We start from the raw sequence: 19677 nt of genomic DNA, 5'->3' as shown, positions 1-19677 counted from the left end.
TAGTTTACCATTCAGTTGGGGGTAAGGTTGATTTACATTATGGTCTTCCAAGACATCCCCACATGTGTTTATTGGTTTTACACCCTTCATAGGAGCACAATAGGATCTTACTCCGGATGAATTATTGTGGATTTAATTCACATTTTCTTATTGCATTTATACATTGATTGCCTTTTCACCTCTTCCTGAGCTCTACTTTGGGAGGTCCTTTCCTTCATTTCCCAGTCTCCTCATAAGTTAGATTGTCCATCCCCTGTGCCGATCCCTTAGGTACTCCACTCACAACTTTAGCCCAACCTAAAAAAGTTCAATTTATGACAACCCTCTGTTATCTATCCTTCAACCAGTTTTCAATCCAGATGCAAACATTTTTACTGAGTCCAATTTGCTTTATTTTGTACACCAACCTCTTGTGTGGAACCGTATCAAAAGCCTTTGCAAAATCTAAGTTTACCACATCAAATGCATTACCCTGGTCTAAATTCCTACTTACCTCATCAAAGAAACAAATAAGGTTAGTTTGGCATGATCTATCCTTCATAAATCCATGCTGACTATTACTAATGAATTTGTTTTCCAATAGGTATTCCTGAATATTATCCTTTAAATAAATGTTTGCACTGAAATGAATTATGTAACGCTGTAAAAAATATGTTTCTATAGCCTGCTTCCTATAACTATTTCCTTAGTTAGAATGCAAGTAAAAACCATATTCAGGTGAAGATTAAACTCATTTAACTCAGGCACATAAGTAACATGCACTAATCAATTGCACCACTGGTGTTTAGGAACGCATTGACTTGATATGTTGTAGGATTATATAGTACATGCATGTTTTCTGGCCATGTACCCATCTATTGTAACAATACACTTAGCTATTCAACTTTAAAGTATTTTTTAGTTTAACTCTTTATAATATTTTTCATTTAGCCAATTTTAGAAAGCATCTAATTATTTGTGGTTTGTACTGTGGATGACTCCAGTACCGCATTACCCTTCGTTTGTGAGCTCTTTCTCACATAAACAATTATGAAAAAAACACCTTTAGCATATGTACAGTGAACAGAACAGCACAAGTTCTGAACAGTTCCACCTTTGTTGAATATGTGTCCCAGTGTGTCCCAGCAGACACTAAAACTAAAGCAAAAACTGAAAGGGAAAATTTCACTGTATCTATCCTAAAATAATGAACATGTGGTGTGTGCTGGTACTGCAGTGCCCTTCGTGTCTCGTCCACATACTGTACACATGAAGTTCGAACATAAAGTGCAATTGTTTTTTTATGAGAATAAAAAAAAAATGACTACGAAGGGACTCCAACCCTCAATCTTCTGATTCGAAGTCAGACGCCTTATCCATTAGGCCACGCGGTCAACCGAAAAAGTGCCTGATCTATGCTCAGAAGTATGCTTATGTTCATTTTGATAATAGGCAAATGTATTTAATATCCAAATTGGTATTCAATTTTACCCACATTGGCGACAGGATGAGGAGCTAACTGCAGTTAACCAACCAATTTAAGCAAACCACCACTCCTGAGTAAAAAACAATAAAAATGCAAGTTTGATAGATTAATCAATAAAGAACAAGTGAATGCATATATAATAATGTTACTTAATTTGTGCTATTGATTATCTATGAAAGCAACAATTGAAATATGCTGTGGATATATAAAAAATAAAAGGAGTATTGGATCTAAACAAAGAAAAAGGCACATGGGGCACAAGATTCAGTGAGTACAAACATTATTTCTCACTTACATGTTCATGTGATCCAGCTCCAGAGATTAGTTTACCATTCAGTTCGGTGTCAGGTTGATTTACATTATGGTCTTCCAAGACATCCCCACATGTGTTTATTGGTTTTACACCCTTCATAGGAGCACAATAGGATCTTACTCCGGATGAATTATTGTGGATTTAATTCACATTTTCTTATTGCATTTATACATTGGTTGCCTTTTCACCTCTTTCTGAGCACTACTTTGGGAGGTCTTTTTTGGGAGGTCTTTTCCTCCATTTCCCAGTCTGCTCATAAATTAGATTGTTCATCCCCTTTATTAATTTGGGGGCTCTTCTCTGCACTCACTAATTCCAGAATGTGTTTTCTAAGGTGTGGTGGCCACAATTGTACGCCATATTCAAGGTGTGGTCTAACTAATGCTTTGTAAAGGGGCATAATTATGTTTACTTCCCTTCCATCCATTGCCTATTTAATGCAAGATAAGATCTTGTTTGCCTTTGCAGCTATTGCATGACTTTGGGCACTATTGCTAAGCCTGCTGTCTACAAGCATTCCTAAATCCTTCTCCATCAAGGATTCCCCCAATTTATCCCCATTTAATGTGTAAGTCGCCAGTTTATTCTTGCATCCCAAATGCATAACCTTACATTTATCTGTATTAAACCTCATCTGCCATTTACCTGCCCACGTTTCCAGTCTCTCCAAGTTCTTCTGGAGAGAAATTACATCCTGCTCTGATTGTACTACCTTACACAATTTATTATCATCAGCAAAGATGGAGACTTTGCTCTCGATGCCAACCACGAAGTCATTAATAAGCAAGTTAAAAAGCAGGGGTCCCAGTGCCGATCCCTTAGGTACTCCACTCACAACTTTAGCCCAACCTGAAAAAGTTCAATTTATGACAACCCTCTGTTGTCTATCCTTCAACCAGTTTTCAATCCAGGTGCAAACATTTTACTGAGTCCAATTTGCTTTATTTTGTACACCAACCTCTTGTGTGGAACCGTATCAAAAGCCTTTGCAAAATCTAAGTTTACCACATCAACTGCATTACCCTGGTCTAAATTCCTACTTACCTCATCAAATAAACAAATAAGGTTAGTTTGGCATGATCTATCCTTCATAAATCCATGCTGACTATTACTAATGAATTTGTTTTCCAATAGGTATTCCTGAATATTATCCTTTAAATAAATGTTTGCACTGAAATGAATTAAGTAACGCTGCAAAAAATATGTTTCTATAGCCTGCTTCCTATAACTATTTCCTTAGTAAGAATGCAAGTAAAAACCATATTCAGGTGAAGATCAAACACATTAAACTCAGCCACATAAGTAACATGCACTAATCAATTGCACCACTGGAGTTTAGGAATGCATTGACTTGATATGTTGTAGTATTACATAGTACATGCATGTTTTCTGGCCATGTACCCATCTATTGTAACAATACACTTAGCTATTCAACTTTAAAGTATTTTTAAGTTTAACTCTTTATAATATTTTTCATTTAGCCAATTTTAGAAAGCATCTAATTATTTGTGGTTTGTACTGTGGATGACTCCAGTACCGCATTACCCATCGTTTGTGAGCTCTTTCTCACATAAACAATTATGAAAAAAACACTTTTAGCATATGTACATTGAATAAAACAGTGAACAGAACAGCACGAGTTCTGAACAGTTCCACCTTGGTTGAATATGTGTCCCAGTGTGTCCCAGCAGACATTAAACTAAAGCAAAAACTGAAAGGGAAACTTTCACTGTATCTATCCTAAAATAATGAACACGTGGTGTGTGCTGGTACTGAAGTGCCCTTCGTGTCTCGTCCACATACTGTACACATGAAGTACAAATATAACGTGCAATTGTTTTTTAATGAGAATATAAAAAAACGACCACGAAGGGACTCGAACCCTCCATCTTCTGATTCGAAGTCAGACGCCGTAGCCATTAGGCCACGCTCAGAAGTATGCTTATGTTCATATTGATAATAGGCAAATTTATTTAATATCCTACTTGGTATTCAATTTTACCCAAATTGGCGACAAGATGAGGAGCTAACTGCAGTTAACCAACCAATTACAGCAAACCACCACTCCTGAGTAAAAAACAATAAAAATGCAAGTTTGATAGATTAATCAATAGAGAACAAGTGAATGCATATATAATAATGTTACTTAAAATATGCTATTGATAATCTATGAAAGTAACAATTGAAATATGCTGTGGATATATAAAAAATAAAAGGAGTATTGGATCTAAACAAAGAATAATGCACATGGGGCACAAGATTCAGTTACATATTTACATAGTAGATGTGGTTGAAAAAAGACGTACGTCCATCAAGCTCAACTTATGCTAAATTTAGACAACAGATACTTTATTCTATATCTATACTTACTTATTGATCCAGAGGAAGGCAAACAAAAAACCCCATTAAGGGGAAAAATTAATTCCTTCCTGACTCCAAGAATTGGCAATCGGATTAATCCCTGGATCAACATCCTTCCCATGTATATTTATTTGGTATATCCCTGTATACCTTTCCCATCTAAAAAGATGCCCAACCTTTTTTTGAACAAATCTATTGTATTTGCCATCACAGTCTCCATGGGTAATGAATTCCACATTTTAACTGCCCTTACTGTAAAAAACCCTTTCCTTTGTTGCTGGTGAAATTTCCTTTCCTCCAACCTTAAGGGATGTCCCCGAGTCCTTTGTACTGTCCGTGGGATGAATAGTTCTTTTGAAAGCTCCTTGTTTTGTCCCTGAATATATTTGTATATAGTTATCATATCCCCTCTTAGACGCCTCTTTTCTAATGTAAACAAATCCAATATAGCTAGCCTCTCCTCATAAGTTAGAATGTCCATCCCCTTTATTAATGTGGTGGCTCGTCTCTGCACTCTCTCTAGTTCCATATTGTCTTTTCTTAGGATTGGTGCCCAAAATTGTACTCCATATTCAAGTTGTGGTCTTACTAATGCTTTGTAAAGGGGCATAAATATGTTTACTTCCCTTCCATCCATTGCCCGTTTGATGCAAGATAAGATCTTGTTTGCCTTTGTAGCTACTGCATGACATTGGGCACTATTGCTAAGCCTGCTGTCTACAAGCACTCCTAAATCCTTCTCATCAAGAATTCCCCCAATATATCTCCATTTAATTTGTAAGTCGCCTTTTTATTCTTGCATCCCAAATGCATAACCTTACATTTATCTGTATTAAACTTCATTTGCCATTTACCTGCCCACGTTTCCAGTCTCTCCAACTCCTTCTGGAGAGAAATTACATCCTGCTCTTATTCTATTACCTTACACAATTTAGTATCATCAGCAAAGATGGTGACTTTGCTCTTGATCCCAACCTCATGGTCATTAATAAACAAGTTAAAAAGCAGGGGTCCCAGTACCGATCCTTGAGGTACTCCACTCACGACTTTAGCCCAACCTGAAAAAGTTCCATTTATGACAACCCTCTGTTGTCTGTCCTTTAACCAGTTTTCAATCCAGGTGCATATATTATTACTGAGTCCAATTTTCTTTATTTTGTACACCAACCTCTTGTGTGATACCATATCAAAAGCCTTTGCAAAATCTAAGTAGACCACATAAACTGCATTACCCTGCTCTAAATTCCTACTTACCTCCTCAAAGAAACAAATAAGGTTAGTTTGGCAAGGTCTATCCTTCATAAATCCATGCTGACTATTACTAATAATTTTGTTTTCCATTAGGTATTCCTGAATATTATCCTGTATTAAACCTTCAAGTAGTTTCCCTACTATTGAAGTCAGGCTTACAGGTCTGTAATTCCCCGGGTGTGATCTAGCTCCCTTTTTAAATATAGGCACCACATCTGCTTTACGCCAATCTTGTGGTACTGAGCCTGTGGAATTGGAGTCCTTGAATATTAAATGTAATGGTTTTGCTATTACTGAGCTTAACTCCTTGAGAACTCTTGGATGTATGCCATCGGGGCCAGGTGCCTTATTTACTTTAATTTTTTCAAGTCGCTTATGAACTTCTTCCTCAGTTAACCAATTGGTCATTAATATGGAGGTTGTGGCTTCCTCCTGTGGCGCTACTATTGAACTTGATTCTTCCCTGGTAAACACAGAGGCAAAGAATTTGTTTAATACCTCTGCTTTTTCCTTATCTCCAATAATCTGCCTTCCCATCTCACACTGAAAGAGTCCTATATTTTCTTTTCTCTTTTTATTGTTATTAAGGTACTTAAAGAACTTTTTAGGGTTGACCTTACTTTCTATTGCAATCCTTTTTTCATTATCCATTTTTGCTCATTTAATTGCCCTTTTGCAATTTTTGTTACATTCCTTATAATTGTGATACGATGTCTCTGTCCCTTCTGACTTAAAGAATCTAAACACCTTCCTCTTCTTGTCCATTTCCTCCCCTACCTGTTTATTTAGCCACATTGGTTTCGATTTATTTCTTTTATACTTATTACCCAAGGGTATACACTGATAAGTGTGCTTTTCTAACAATGTTTTAAAGACTGCCCATTTATCTTCTACATTTTTCCCTGCATCATCCCATTGTATTACTACTAGATTAGACCTCAGTTTATTATAATCTGCCTTTCTAAAGTTTAAAGTCTTTGTTGAACCCAAGTAATCTGTTTTTTGATAATTTATTTCAAATGAGACCATGTTATGATCACTGTTACCCAAATGTTCCAGGACTTGAATATTTGTTATTACTTCTACATTGTTTGATATGACCAAATCCAGAATTGCCCCTCTCCTGGTTGGTTCCCCAATAATTTGGGTCATATAATTATCTTTAAGCACCCCCAAAAACCTGTTTCCTTTTGTTGTAACGCTAATCTCATTGCCCCAGTCTATGTCTGGATAATTAAAATCCTCCATTATGCAAACATGACCCAGTTTTGATGCCTTCTCCATTTGCAAAAGTATTTTAGCTTCCTCAATCTCACAGATATTTGATGGTTTATAGCATATTCCCACAAACATTTCTTTATACTTTTACCTCCACTGCTAATTTCTATCCACAAGGTCTCTACATTTTCATCATTCCCTTCATAGACATCATCCCTTATAATAGGTTTTAGATCTGGTTTAACATATAGACATACTCCACCTCCCCTTCTATTTGTTCGATCCTTCCGAAAAAGAGAATACCCCTTTAAATTAACTGTCCAGTCATGAGTTTCATCCCACCATGTTTCAGTAATGCCTATGATATCATACTGCTCCCTTGTAGCTATTAATTCAAGCTCCCACATTTTATCTGTCAGGCTTCTTGCATTAGCAAGCATGCATTTAAGTTTTTTTTCAGCCTGTACAATTATCTTATCTGCTCCCACTTGGTTTAGTCTTTAGAAGTTTTCTAGTATTATCTCTATTTAATATGGGTATCTCATTGCTTGTCAAACTTGCACTTGCCCCCATTCTACCTCCATACCACCTTGTATCCTCATCTATTCCATTTAGTTCATTATCTGTTTCATTCCCCTCCCCCCTCCATCCTAGTTTAAAATCTCCTCCAACCTTTTTTGCATTCTCCCCCCTAGCACAGAAGATCCCTCTTCATTGAGGTGCAATCCGTCCCTAGAATATAGATGGCACCTCTCAGAAAAGGAGTCCCAGTGCTCTAAAAACCCAAACCCCTCCTTCCTACACCACTTTCTTAGCCATGCATTAACCTCTCTGATCTCTGACTGTCTCCCTGCGGTAGCGCATGGCACTGGTAGTATTTCAGAATACGTCCTTGCCTTAAGCTTTTGGCCTAGATCCCTGTAATCATTTATTAGGACCCTCCATCTTTCTCTAACTTTGTCATTGGTGCCAACATGTACCAAGACCGCCAGGTCATTCCCAGCCCCCCCCCCAACAATCTGTCTACCCGATCCGCAATGTGCCGAACCCGAGAACCCGGGAGACAACAAACTGTTCGGTTCATGCGGTCCCGGCAACAGATTGCCCTATCTACCTTCCTAATAATGGAGTCCCCTACCACCACAATCTTTCTTTGCATCTGAGCATCCTGAGTCCCCACTGTGCTGGAGGAACTATTCCCCTGGCTGCTAGAGGAATTAGTCTCCCCCAGCCTTGCCATTTCTTCCCCAACATTCCCAATATCTTCACTCAACATGGCAAATCTATTGGGATGTGTCACCTCAGAAACGACCTGCCTCTCCCTATTGTCAGTGAGTACAAACATTATTTCTCACTTACATGTTCATGTGATCCAGCTCCATGGATTAGTTTACCAATAAGTTGGGGGTCAGGTTGCTTTACATTGTGGTCTTCCAAGACATCCCCACATGTGTTTATTGGTTTTACACCCTTCATAGGAGCACAATAGGATCTTACTCCGGATGAATTATTGTGGATTTAATTCACATTTGCTTATTGCATTTATACATTGATTGCCTTTTCACCTATTCTTGAGCTCTACATTGGGAGGTCCTTTCCTTCATTTCCCAGTCTCCTCATTAGTTAGATTGTCCATCCCCTTTATTAATTTGGTGGCTCTTCTCTGCACTCACTCTATTTCCAGAATGAGTTTTCTAAGAAGTGGTGCCCACAATTGTACGCCATATTCAAGTTGTGGTCTAACTAATGCTTTGTAATTATATTTACTTCCTTTCCCTCCATTGCCTGTTTAATGCAGGATAAGATCTGGTTTTCCTTTGCAGCTATTGCATGACTTTGGGCACTATTGCTAAGCCTGCTGTCTACAAGCACTCCTAAATCCTTCTCCATCAAGGATTCCCCCAATTTATCTCCATTTAATTTGTAAGTCGCCAGTTTATTCTTGCATCCCAAATGCATAACCTTACATTTATCTGTATTTAACCTCATCTGCCATTTACCTGCCCACGTTTCCAGTCTCTCCAAGTTCTTCTGGAGAGAAATTACATCCTGCAATGATTCTATTACCTTACACAATTTATTATCATCAGCAAAGATGGAGACTTTGCTCTCGATTCCAACCACAAAGTCATTAATAAACAAGTTGAGAAGCAGGGGTCGCAGTGCCGATCCCTTAGGTACTCCATTCACAACTTTAGCCCAACCTGAAAAAGTTCAATTTATGACAACCCTCTGTTGTCTATCCTTCAACCAGTTTTCAATCCAGGTGCAAACATTTTTACTGAGTCCAATTTGCATTATTTTGTACGTCAACCTCTTGTGTGGAACCGTATCAAAAGCCTTTGCAAAATCTAAGTTTACCACATCAACTGCATTACCCTGGTCTAAATTCCTACTTACCTCATCAAAGAAATAAATAAGGTTAGTTTGGCATGATCTATCCTTCATAAATCCATGCTGACTATTACTAATAATTTTGTTTTCCATTAGGTATTCCTGAATATTATCCTGTAAATAAATGTTTGCACTGAAATGAATTATGTAACGCTTTAAAAAATATGTTTCTCTAGCCTGCTTCCTATAACTATTTCCTTAGTAAGAATGCAAGTAAAAACCATATTCAGGTGAAGATAGAGCTCATAAAACTCAGTCACATAAGTAACATGCACTAATCAATTGCACCACTGGAGTTTCGGAATGCATTGACTTGATATGTTGTAGGATTACATAGTACATGCATGTTTTCTGGCCATGTACCCATCTATTGTAAACATACACCTAGCTATTTAACTTTAAAGTATATTTTAGTTTAACTTTCTATAATATTTTTCATTTTCACAGAAGAATCCCACAGCCAGGGTTCTCCCTCGATCGGTCCCCCCCCTCTGACGGTGCCCCAGGTCAGTTATTTGTTTATTTGTTTGGGGGGGTGAGCCAGGAGCGGGGGGGAGGGGGTTTTAGCCGGGGGGGGGAGAGGCAGGGCCCGCAGCAGAGCACGCCGCCTCCGCTTTACTTCGCTGCAGCGGGAGGCTACTGCCATCGAGCCCTTTACACCACCGGGGGGCTCTGCCTCAGCTCCCCGACGTCCCCGCGCCCGATCCCGACTCCGCAGAGCTCCTGGAGCCTCGACGAGCCTCTCGCCTCGCGGGCTTGCTTTAGAGGCGCTGGTTCTTTGGGGTAGGATAAGATCTCACCCCGGGAGCCAGGGGCTATCTGGGGACCCGTCAGCGTGCCAAAAACATCTTTATGTAAATCTGGAAAGGTTGCTCCCCTGCTCCCGAAGGCTATAAGATGTCAACCTAGGTATTTAACTTGGGCTGGCTCCAGTTTTTGTTGCTATTTTGGTTCTTTTGTGCTTAATCTTATCAATTTCTTCTGAGGGGGCTTTGCAGCAGATCTCTCAGGCAGCCATCCTCGTCGACATCACCGGAAGTCCTGCAAATGTTTTTACTTAGTCCAATAAATAAAATGTTGATTCTTTTAAATTGTCTTTATAAATAAATGTTTTTACAGTACTTATTCCATACACCTACAAAAGTTTTTACTTAATCCAATAAACAAAAATGTTGATTCTTTTCAATTGTCTTTATAAATGTTTTTACAGTACTTATTCCATACACCTGCAAATGCTTTTACTTAGTCCAATAAATAAAATGTTGATTCTTGCAAAGTGTCTTTATAAATAAATGTTTTTACAGTACTTACTCCATACACCTACAAATGTTTTTAATGTTCTCCAATAAATAAAATGTTGATTCTTTTAAATAGTTTATTTGTGTCGCCTTTTATAACAAAAATACAGTGTTTTCTAGAACATACTGTACAGAACTGTACAGTAAGTAATGGTTTGTTAATGAATGTAGTAAACACAAGAAATTGGCATTTCATCAAGGTTCCATGAGGCATACTGTAGGCATACAGTACACTACAGGTATAGAATTCACATACAGTAATGCATACTGTAGAAGAAACACATACTTTTTATTTTTGGGGTTTATTATACAGTATGTAAAAAAGTATTGTACACTGTATGAAAACAACAACAACAGCTGGGATTTGAGCGTCACATCGGTAACGCTAATGCAGGAGGCGGTCTGAATCAGCTGTGCTACAGATCGGTGGTGTCGGCATCATCTAGTTACCAGCCCATCGCCAATACAATACGGTCATATTCATCTTGTTCCATACACCCATCCTTATGCAATTCCTACCCCGTATGATTACCTTGCATTGCCAGTAACATGCTACCTACTTGAGCTGGTATACCGGGGTGTAGTGTGTGTATATAGAAGGTTACCGTGGCGTCTGCTATACTGGTGTCACGCGGCTACACCTTTGAGTTTGGCTCTAAGGTACGGGACAGAAGCTGCTTTAGCAGCCGGTTACTTCAAGTTACACTGTGGGCTGATATACAGATGATGCTTGTCCTCTACTGCCACACGGTGTACTAATTTGATACTGCATGGTGTGTCCGGCTAGACTACAGTATAGGATGCAGACTGAAGGTTGTTACAACTGATACACTGCTAGGTTTTCTTTCTCTTTCCTACTAAAATATTGGAAGTAGGTATTAATGTACTAAGCAGTGTTAGGTTACATGTGTGGCTCTACTAAGGAGGTTCTTATTCTGCCGAGCTATACCAACACTTTAGCTACATCGGCTGATTTATAACCATGCTATTTACCTAAATAGCAAGTGTTTGTAAGGGAAGTATATTAGCAGATCACCATACACTATTGAAGATTCTAATTTGCTACTTTAGCCATTAGACTTTGGTAATACTACTTATTATATACAAGGGAAACAATGTTGAAAGGGATGAGCCCCCACAACTATTCATGTGCTGCAGAGTATCAGTCCAGGAACATATAGTCCATATGTTAATTTTGCAAAACGATGACGGACACGCAGGAGTTAAGAGAATGATTATATACACAGTCAGCATACTATGGGTTAATAGCCCAGTACTGCTACACCCTTTTCTACCGCCTACCCAGGGATTTTAATTAGCCTTTTGTATATATTTTTAAACGTTAGTGTTGTGTTATATTGAAATAAAACTTTATTATTTTTGATTAATTGTGAGAACAATACTCACCCTGGTGTGTCATAGTTACATAGTTACATAGTTACATAGTTACATAGTAGATGAGGTTGAAAAAAGACATAGGTCCATCAAGTTCAACCTATGCTAAATTTAGACAACAGATACTTTATCCTATATCTATACTTATTGATCCAGAGGAAGGCAAACAAAAAACCCCATTAAGGGGAAAATTAATTCCTTCCTGACTCCAAGAATTGGCAATCGGATTAATCCCTGGATCAACATCCTTCCCATGTATACTTATTTGGTATATCCCTGTATAAGTTTCCCATCTAAAAAGATGTCCAACCTTTTTTTGAACAAATCTTTTGTATCTGCCATCACAGTCTCCATGGGTAATGAATTCCACATTTTAACTGCCCTTACTGTAAAGAACTTTGAATAGAAGAAAACTGTAAAGGGATGCCCCGGAGTCCTTTGTACTGCCATTGGGATGAATACTTCATTTGAAAGCTCCTTGCACTGACCCCAAATATATTTGTATATATTTATCATATCCCCTCTTAGATGCCTCTTTTCTAATGTAAATAAATCTAATTTAGCTAGCCTCTCCTCATAAAATAGATTGTCCATCCCCATTATTAATTTGGTGGCTCTTCTCTGCACTCACTCTAATTCCAGAATGTCTTTTCTTAGGATTGCCCAAAATTGTACTCCATATTCAAGTTGTGGTCTAACTAATGCTTTCTAAAGGGGCATAATTATGTTTACTTCCCTTCAACCCATTGCCTGTTTACTGCAAGATAAGATGGTGTTTGTATTTGCAGCTACTGCATGACTTTGGGCAATATTGCTAAGCCTGCTGTCTACAAGCACTCCTAAATCCTTCTCCATCAAGGATTCCCCCAATTTATCCCCATTTAATGTGTAAGTCGCCAGTTTATTCTTGCCTTACATTTATCTGTATTAAACCTCATCTGCCATTTACCTGCCCACGTTTCCAGTCTCTCCAAGTTCTTCTGGAGAGAAATTACATCCTGCCCTGATTGTACTACCTTACACAATTTAGTATCATCAGCAAAGATGGAGACTTTGCGCTCGATGCCAACCTCATGGTCATTAATAAACAAGTTAAAAAGCAGGGTTCCCAGTACCGATCCCTGAGGTACTTCAATCACGACTTTAGCCCAAACTGAAAAAGTTCAATTTATGACAACCCTCTGTTGTCTATCCTTCAACCAGTTTTCAATCCAGGTGCAAACATTTTTACTGAGTCCAATTTGCTTTATTTTGTACACCAACCTCTTGTGTGGAACCGTATCAAAAGTCTTTGCAAAACCTAAGTAGACCATATCAACTGCATTGCCCTGGTCTAAATTCCTACTTTCCTCATCAAAGAAACAAATACTGCTGCGGCACAGTTTATTCGAGCATTTGCCCGTTCTGTGCCGCAGCAGTAGCCTGGCGCGCGCCCGAGTGTGACGGGCGCACGCCGAAGCAGCGGAAGAGCGCCCTCCGATCGGGGCGCTCTCCCTACCGCTGCCGGGTCCGCCGGGTCCCCCGGAACCCCCTGCCGCTGTCCCGCGATCGCGGGACACCAGGGCTCCCTCGGGGAGCCCCTGGACACGCGTGCAGGGGGCGCACGCTCCCGATGACGCGTGACCGCGCGTCTATGACGCGCGGCACGCCGAGGGGCGGCCACTAGCAAGCCGGGAGATTTCCCGGCTTGCGGTACCGACCACACTTCAATAAAGTGTGTCGGTAGTGTAAGGTTAGTTTGGCATGATCTATCCTTCATAAATCCATGCTGACAATTACAAATGATTTTGTTTTCCATGAGGTATTCTTGAATATTATCCTGTATTAAACCTTCAAGTAGTTTCCCCACTATTGAAGTCAGGCTTACAGGTCTGTAATTCCCCGGTTGTGATCTAGCTCCCTGTAATGGGCGTGCCCGCCACAAACCGGACCGCGGGGCTGAGGTGGGGATGTGAATACACCGACCTTAGGCCGCGCAGCCAGTTCTGGATTATGCAGTTTATAGTCGTTCATAGCAGGGTCATGGTTGGAGACAGTAGCAACATCGATATCCAAGCAGGGGTTCGGCAACGGGAAGTCAGGTGGGCTCCGCTTCAGCGTAAGAGCAGCGGCAGCGTGGGAGTGGCCTCTGCCTGAGGAGCGGGAATGGCCCATGGCCCATGGTCACTGCAAAGGGAGAAGGCAGGCTGGACTAGGCACCCCGCAGGGCAGCACTGGCAAACCAGCGCTTCAGCACTGGAGTCCAAAACAGGCCTCTGCGAGGAGAGAGCAGCAGGCCTCAGGATTCAGAAGGCAGGCCTCTGCTATGGGAATGGCAGCAGGCCTCCAAGAACAGGGAGCTGAAGGATACGCATGGGATCCACCACTTCAGCACAGGAACCAGGACACGGCCTCTGCAATGGAGGTACACAGCAGGACCCGAGGAACCAGGAACAGGAACCAGGAACAACGAACAGGAACCAGGAACAGGGAAACAAGAACAGGACGGCCAAACAGGTAGCTTGTGGCAAACACAGTTACATCCTATGACTAAGGACTATGCTTGGCACTGAGGCAATGTAAGAGAGCAGTATAAGAAGGCCAGTGGGCCAAACCCAGGAGAGAGGTGTGAGGGCATTCCTCCAATGAGATAGCACAAAGGCAGGACTGCAGTAATTGCCAGCACAGGTGGATGTGAGGAGAGGTTGTCTGTAAACAGCACATTTCCACCAAACCAAGGAACTGATTCCTTACAGTACCCCCCCCCCCCCCCAGGGTTGCCACCTTCGACTGACGGCCAACCCAGAGATTTTTTTTTTTAAATGACACGGTTGCCATGACAATGGGGCGCCATGCAACGTCACGCGGCGTCAAGTTGCCATGACAACGTGGCACCGCATCACGTCTTGACATGTGGCATCTCATTGTCATGGCAACGGGAATCACGTAATGCTGTTACGTCACGTGACGTTCCCGTTGGCATGGCAACGCAGTGCCATTTTACGCCGCGCAGCCTTATTGACAGTAGTTGTAGGGGGAGATGCCGAAGACATCGCTGTTGCAGGTACGGTTGCTGCGTTAATGGTATATGGAATTGTATATTAGCTTATGTCATTTCTATTATTTATAATCAACGCTGATGACAATCTCACAAAACTTCAAGTTTGTGGAAAGCATCTTGAATCACTAGTGGCGGTAGCAGCAGCAGCAATACATTGCCACAAGTTGCATACACACACATATACATTGTGTGTGTGTGTATATATATATTTATATATATATATATACATATATATATATATATATATATATATATATATATATATATATATATATATATATATATATATATATATACACACACACGCATACATATATATATACACACACACACACACACACACGCATATATATATATATATATATATATATATATATATATATATATACACACATGCACACATATATATATATATATTGTGACAAACGGCTTACTCCGGGGCTCCGTCGTTTGTCCGGGACTGTTTAGAACACGGTCTTTTAGGGTAGGTTAAATGATGAGGTGTCACGTACTGTTCCTTTAAACAGGCTATGCCTGGTTTATTCAGTCCCTGGCACTGAGACTGCCACAGTGCATACAACAGAAAACAGATCAAAACAAAAGCTGCTCACCTGAGCGATAACTTAACTTAGATATCCCTGACTCAGGGTTGGAAGTGGCTTTTCCACTTCCAACATCAAAACACGGTACTTTTGCAGTCTTACACAAATGAACAGAAAGATTGAACCTGTTTGGGAAAGAGGCTTCTCCCCTCTGTAGTTCAGCAGTCTTCCAGCCTCCTGGCTCTTGTGGGGAGACCAGAGCAAACAGGAAATCAGTCTTTCATACCTGATTCCTAATTAGCATGACAGGTGACAGAAATCAGGCAGCAGACAAACTCTGGTCTGGATCTCTCATCCCTCAGTTCCAGCGCTTGCCAAACTGTGGGATGGAGTGCATGTATTATAAGGCTGCACTCCCAGGCCAAACAGGATAGAAACTGTCTAGTATCCTGGGAGCCCTATATACGGAATTTATTACCATCCCCTGGTTTCTGTCACATATCCTCCCCCCCAGCTCAGACCTCGAGGGATGAGCGACCATGGATATTAGGGAGTGCATCCTTGACAACCCGTCAGCATTGCCATGTTTGTGCCCTGACCTGTGTTCCACAGAAAATTTAAAGGGTTGTAGGCTTAGGAACCACCTGGTCACTCTAGCATTCTTTTCCCTGTTTTGACACATCCAGGTAAGGGGTGCATGATCTGTGACCAACCGGAATTTTCTCCCCAACAGGTAGTATTTGAGCGTCTCTACAGCCCACTTTATTGCGAGACACTCTTTCTCTACTATGGAGTAATTTTTCTCCTGGGGATTTAGTTTCCTACTTAAATAAAGGATGGGGTGCTCCTCACCTTGAGACTCCTGGGAGAGTACCGCCCCCAGCCCTACCTCAGATGCGTCGGTTTGGACTACGAACTCTTTGGAGAAGTCAGGTGTGACCAACACTGGTTGGGCACAGAGAGCTTCTTTCAGGCTTCTAAAGGCCTGTTCGGTTTCGGGGGACCACTTTACCATTAGCGGTCCTCTTGCTTTTGTGAGGTCAGTTAGTGGGGTTGCCTTAGTTGCAAAATTGGGAATAAACCTTCTATAGTACCCAATTAACCCCAAAAAGGTCCTTACTTGTTTTTTTTGTAACTGGCCTTGGCCAATTTTGTATCGCCTCCACTTTGAGTGTTTGGGGTTTGAGTAAACCTCTGCCAATAGAATATCCCAGATACTTGGCCTCCTCCAGACCAATAGTGCATTTAGCGGGGTTAGCAGTTAGTCCAGCAGACCGGACTGCGTCAAGCACAGCTTGGACCTTTGGAAGGTGGGATTGCCAATCTTCACTATGGATTACCACATCATCCAGGTAGGCGGCAGCATACCGAGCATGTGGTTTTAAAATTTTATCCATCATTCTTTGGAATGTGGCGGGAGCTCCATGTAAGCCAAAAGGCAACACCTTATACTGAAAGAGGCCGTCTGGGGTTGAGAAGGCTGTCTTTTCTTTTGCCCTTTCTGTGAGGGGAACCTGCCAGTACCCTTTTGTTAGGTCTAGGGTTGTGAGATATCGGGCTTTGCCCAGTCTCTCTACAAGTTCATCTACCCTGGGCATAGGATAAGTATCAAATTTTGACACCGCGTTTAGTTTCCGGTAGTCATTACAAAACCTTGTTGTACCATCTGGCTTTGGGACTAAGACTATAGGGCTGTTCCACCCACTTTGGGATTCCTCAATTACACCTAGTTTTAGCATTTTTTTAATCTCTAAACTTATAGCCTTTCTTTTGGCCTCTGGGATTCGGTACGGTTTAAGGTTAACTCGGACCCCCGGTTCAGAGACTAGGTCATGTTCAATTACGCTAGTTCTACCTGGCCGTATAGAGAAAATTTCTTTGTTTCTTTTCACTAAATTCTGAACCTCTCGTTTCTGATGAACAGACAGGGTTTCAGCTATGCTAACCTCTGGGTCAGTTTCTTGATTCTCTGACGGACCTGGGGGTACTAGGGTTAACAAGACTTCTCTATCTTTCCAGGGCTTGAGTAGGTTTATATGGTAAATTTGCTCAGGTTTCCTCCTACCTGGCTGTCTTACCTTATAATTTACTTCTCCCACTCTTTCCAAGACCTCATATGGCCCATGCCATTTAGCAAGGAATTTACTCTCCACGGTGGGAACCAGAACTAGTACCCTATCACCTGGAGAAAAAATTCTGACCCTAGCACCCTTATTATATGTATTCCTCTGTGCTTCTTGAGCTTTCTCCATGTGTTCCCTCACTATGGGTAGGACTGCAGCAATGCGGTCCTGCATCTGGGCAACATGCTCTATTACACTTCTGTAAGGGGTAACCTCGTGTTCCCAAGTCTCTTTGGCTATATCCAGTAAGCCCCTTGGGTGTCGGCCATACAATAGTTCAAACGGGGAGAAGCCTGTGGATGATTGGGGAACTTCCCTAATGGCAAATAACAGGTACGGTAACAAACAATCCCAGTTTTTCCCATCTTTATCAACCGCCCGCCGTAACATGCTCTTTAAGGTTTTATTGAACCTTTCCACTAAACCATCTGTTTGTGGATGATAGACTGAGGTTCTGAGATGCTTGATTTTTAGGAGTTTACATAGCTCTTTCGTTACTTGGGACATAAATGGTGTTCCCTGGTCAGATAGAATCTCTTTAGGAATCCCGACCCGGGAAAACAGAACTACTAACTCTTTTGCTATGTTTTTAGCTGAGGTGCTACGTAGGGGAACTGCCTCCGGATATCGGGTGGCATAATCTAATATTACCAATATATGCTGATGTCCCCTAGCAGACTTTATTAGGGGTCCTACTAGATCCATAGCAATCCGGTCAAATGGTACCTCTATTATGGGAAGGGGTACCAATGGGCTGCGGTACGCCTTGAACGGGGCGGTGATCTGACATTCTGGGCATGAGGAACAATAATTCGTAATTTCTGCCAGAACCCCAGGCCAATAGAAGCTTCGGAGAACCTTTTCTTTTGTCTTTTCCACCCCTAGGTGTCCCCCCAATGGATGACTATGTGCGAGGTGTAATACTACATTACGGAATGTCCGTGGTACCAACAATTGTTTAGTTGTAACTGATTTCCTTTTATCAACCCGATATACTAGGTCGTTCTCTACCTCGAAGTAGGGGTAAGCAAGTGACCTATCTGGTTGGCCAGGAGTACTATTCTGGTCCCGTATATTTCCCCTTGCTACCGCTAATGTGGGGTCCTCCCACTGGGCCTTCTTAAAACTCCCAGGACTGACCTCTAGGTCAGCGAGGGTCTTATCCGGTTCTGGGGTGGTAAGTGTCTGATCAACATCTTGATTTGGGGTATTCCCTACCAAAGTAGTGATGGGGAAGGGAATTTTACAGCACTCCTCCTTTTCCCCCTTCTTATTTGGGCCCTCGTCAACATCCATTTCTGAAAAAGGGAAAGGATTTGTTTCTTCTAATACTTCGTTATGGTCCGCTATTGAACTCTGGGCGCTATTCTGAGCGGGGGACCACATTTTTAGAAAATGGGGAAAGTCGGTCCCTATTAACACATCATGTGCCAGTTTGGGTACAATACCCACCTTGAAATCTAAAGAACCAAACTCTGTTTCAAAAAAAACATCAACAGTGGAATATTCATGATTATCCCCATGTATACAACAAATTGCCACTCTTTGTGAACTGTTTCCCTGTTTCTTCTTAATGGGCAAGAGGTATTCGGACACTAGTGTGACCATGCTCCCAGAGTCAAGAAGTGCCCGAACCCTCTTACCATTAACCTTTACAAATGCCCACAGATGGTTATTCAAGGGGTCCTCTGGGCTAGGGCCCATACATTGGGACAACAGCGAATAAGGTTCCACGCTGTTGCATTGCATGGGCTCATCATTTAGTGGGCAGATTTTTGCTGTGTGGCCCCTCTCATGACAATTTACACATTTAGGTACATAGTCTGTGTCCCACTTAGAGCCTTTTCCCGGCTCCCCATGTTGGCTATTGCCCTTAGTGTGCGAACCACTGTTGCTGGTGCTGCGTGAAGGTGGTCGCCGCTCTTCAGCGCCCCTTAACCCCGGTACCCTTTTACCGTCTCTGGAAGAGTCCTGGAACCTCGGGTAGTGGGGTTGCTCCACGACTGTGGGTTGCGGGTGCTCTTCTGCTGCATTGTACCTTTCTACGAGGGCCACAAGCTCATCCGCATTGTGGGGGTCACACCGACTGACCCAACGGCGTAAGGCAGAGGGAAGTTTCCTCAAGAACTGGTCCATGACCAACCGTTCCACGATGTGGCTGGCTGAGTTGATCTCGGGTTGTAGCCACTTCCGGGCGAGGTGGATGAGGTCATACATCTGGCTTCGGGTGGCTTTATCCATCGTGAAGGACCATGCGTGAAACCTTTGGGCGCGAAC

At 41.6% G+C, this 19677-nt stretch overlaps 1 non-coding gene across 1 annotated transcript; it reads right to left on the bottom strand.

Moving 5' to 3' along the window:
- Positions 1-1300: 1300 nt before the first annotated feature.
- Positions 1301-1373, bottom strand: TRNAR-UCG (transfer RNA arginine (anticodon UCG)). The gene has a single exon. It is a non-coding gene; the product is annotated as a tRNA-Arg (tRNA).
- Between the last annotated feature and the right edge of the window lie 18304 nt (positions 1374-19677).

This window comes from Ascaphus truei, chromosome 16 (assembly GCF_040206685.1).
Source record: "Ascaphus truei isolate aAscTru1 chromosome 16, aAscTru1.hap1, whole genome shotgun sequence".
NCBI classification, from domain to species: Eukaryota; Metazoa; Chordata; class Amphibia; order Anura; family Ascaphidae; genus Ascaphus; species Ascaphus truei.
The sequence above is the reverse complement of the archived record's forward strand: the minus strand, read 5'-3'. Positions and strand labels throughout refer to the sequence as shown.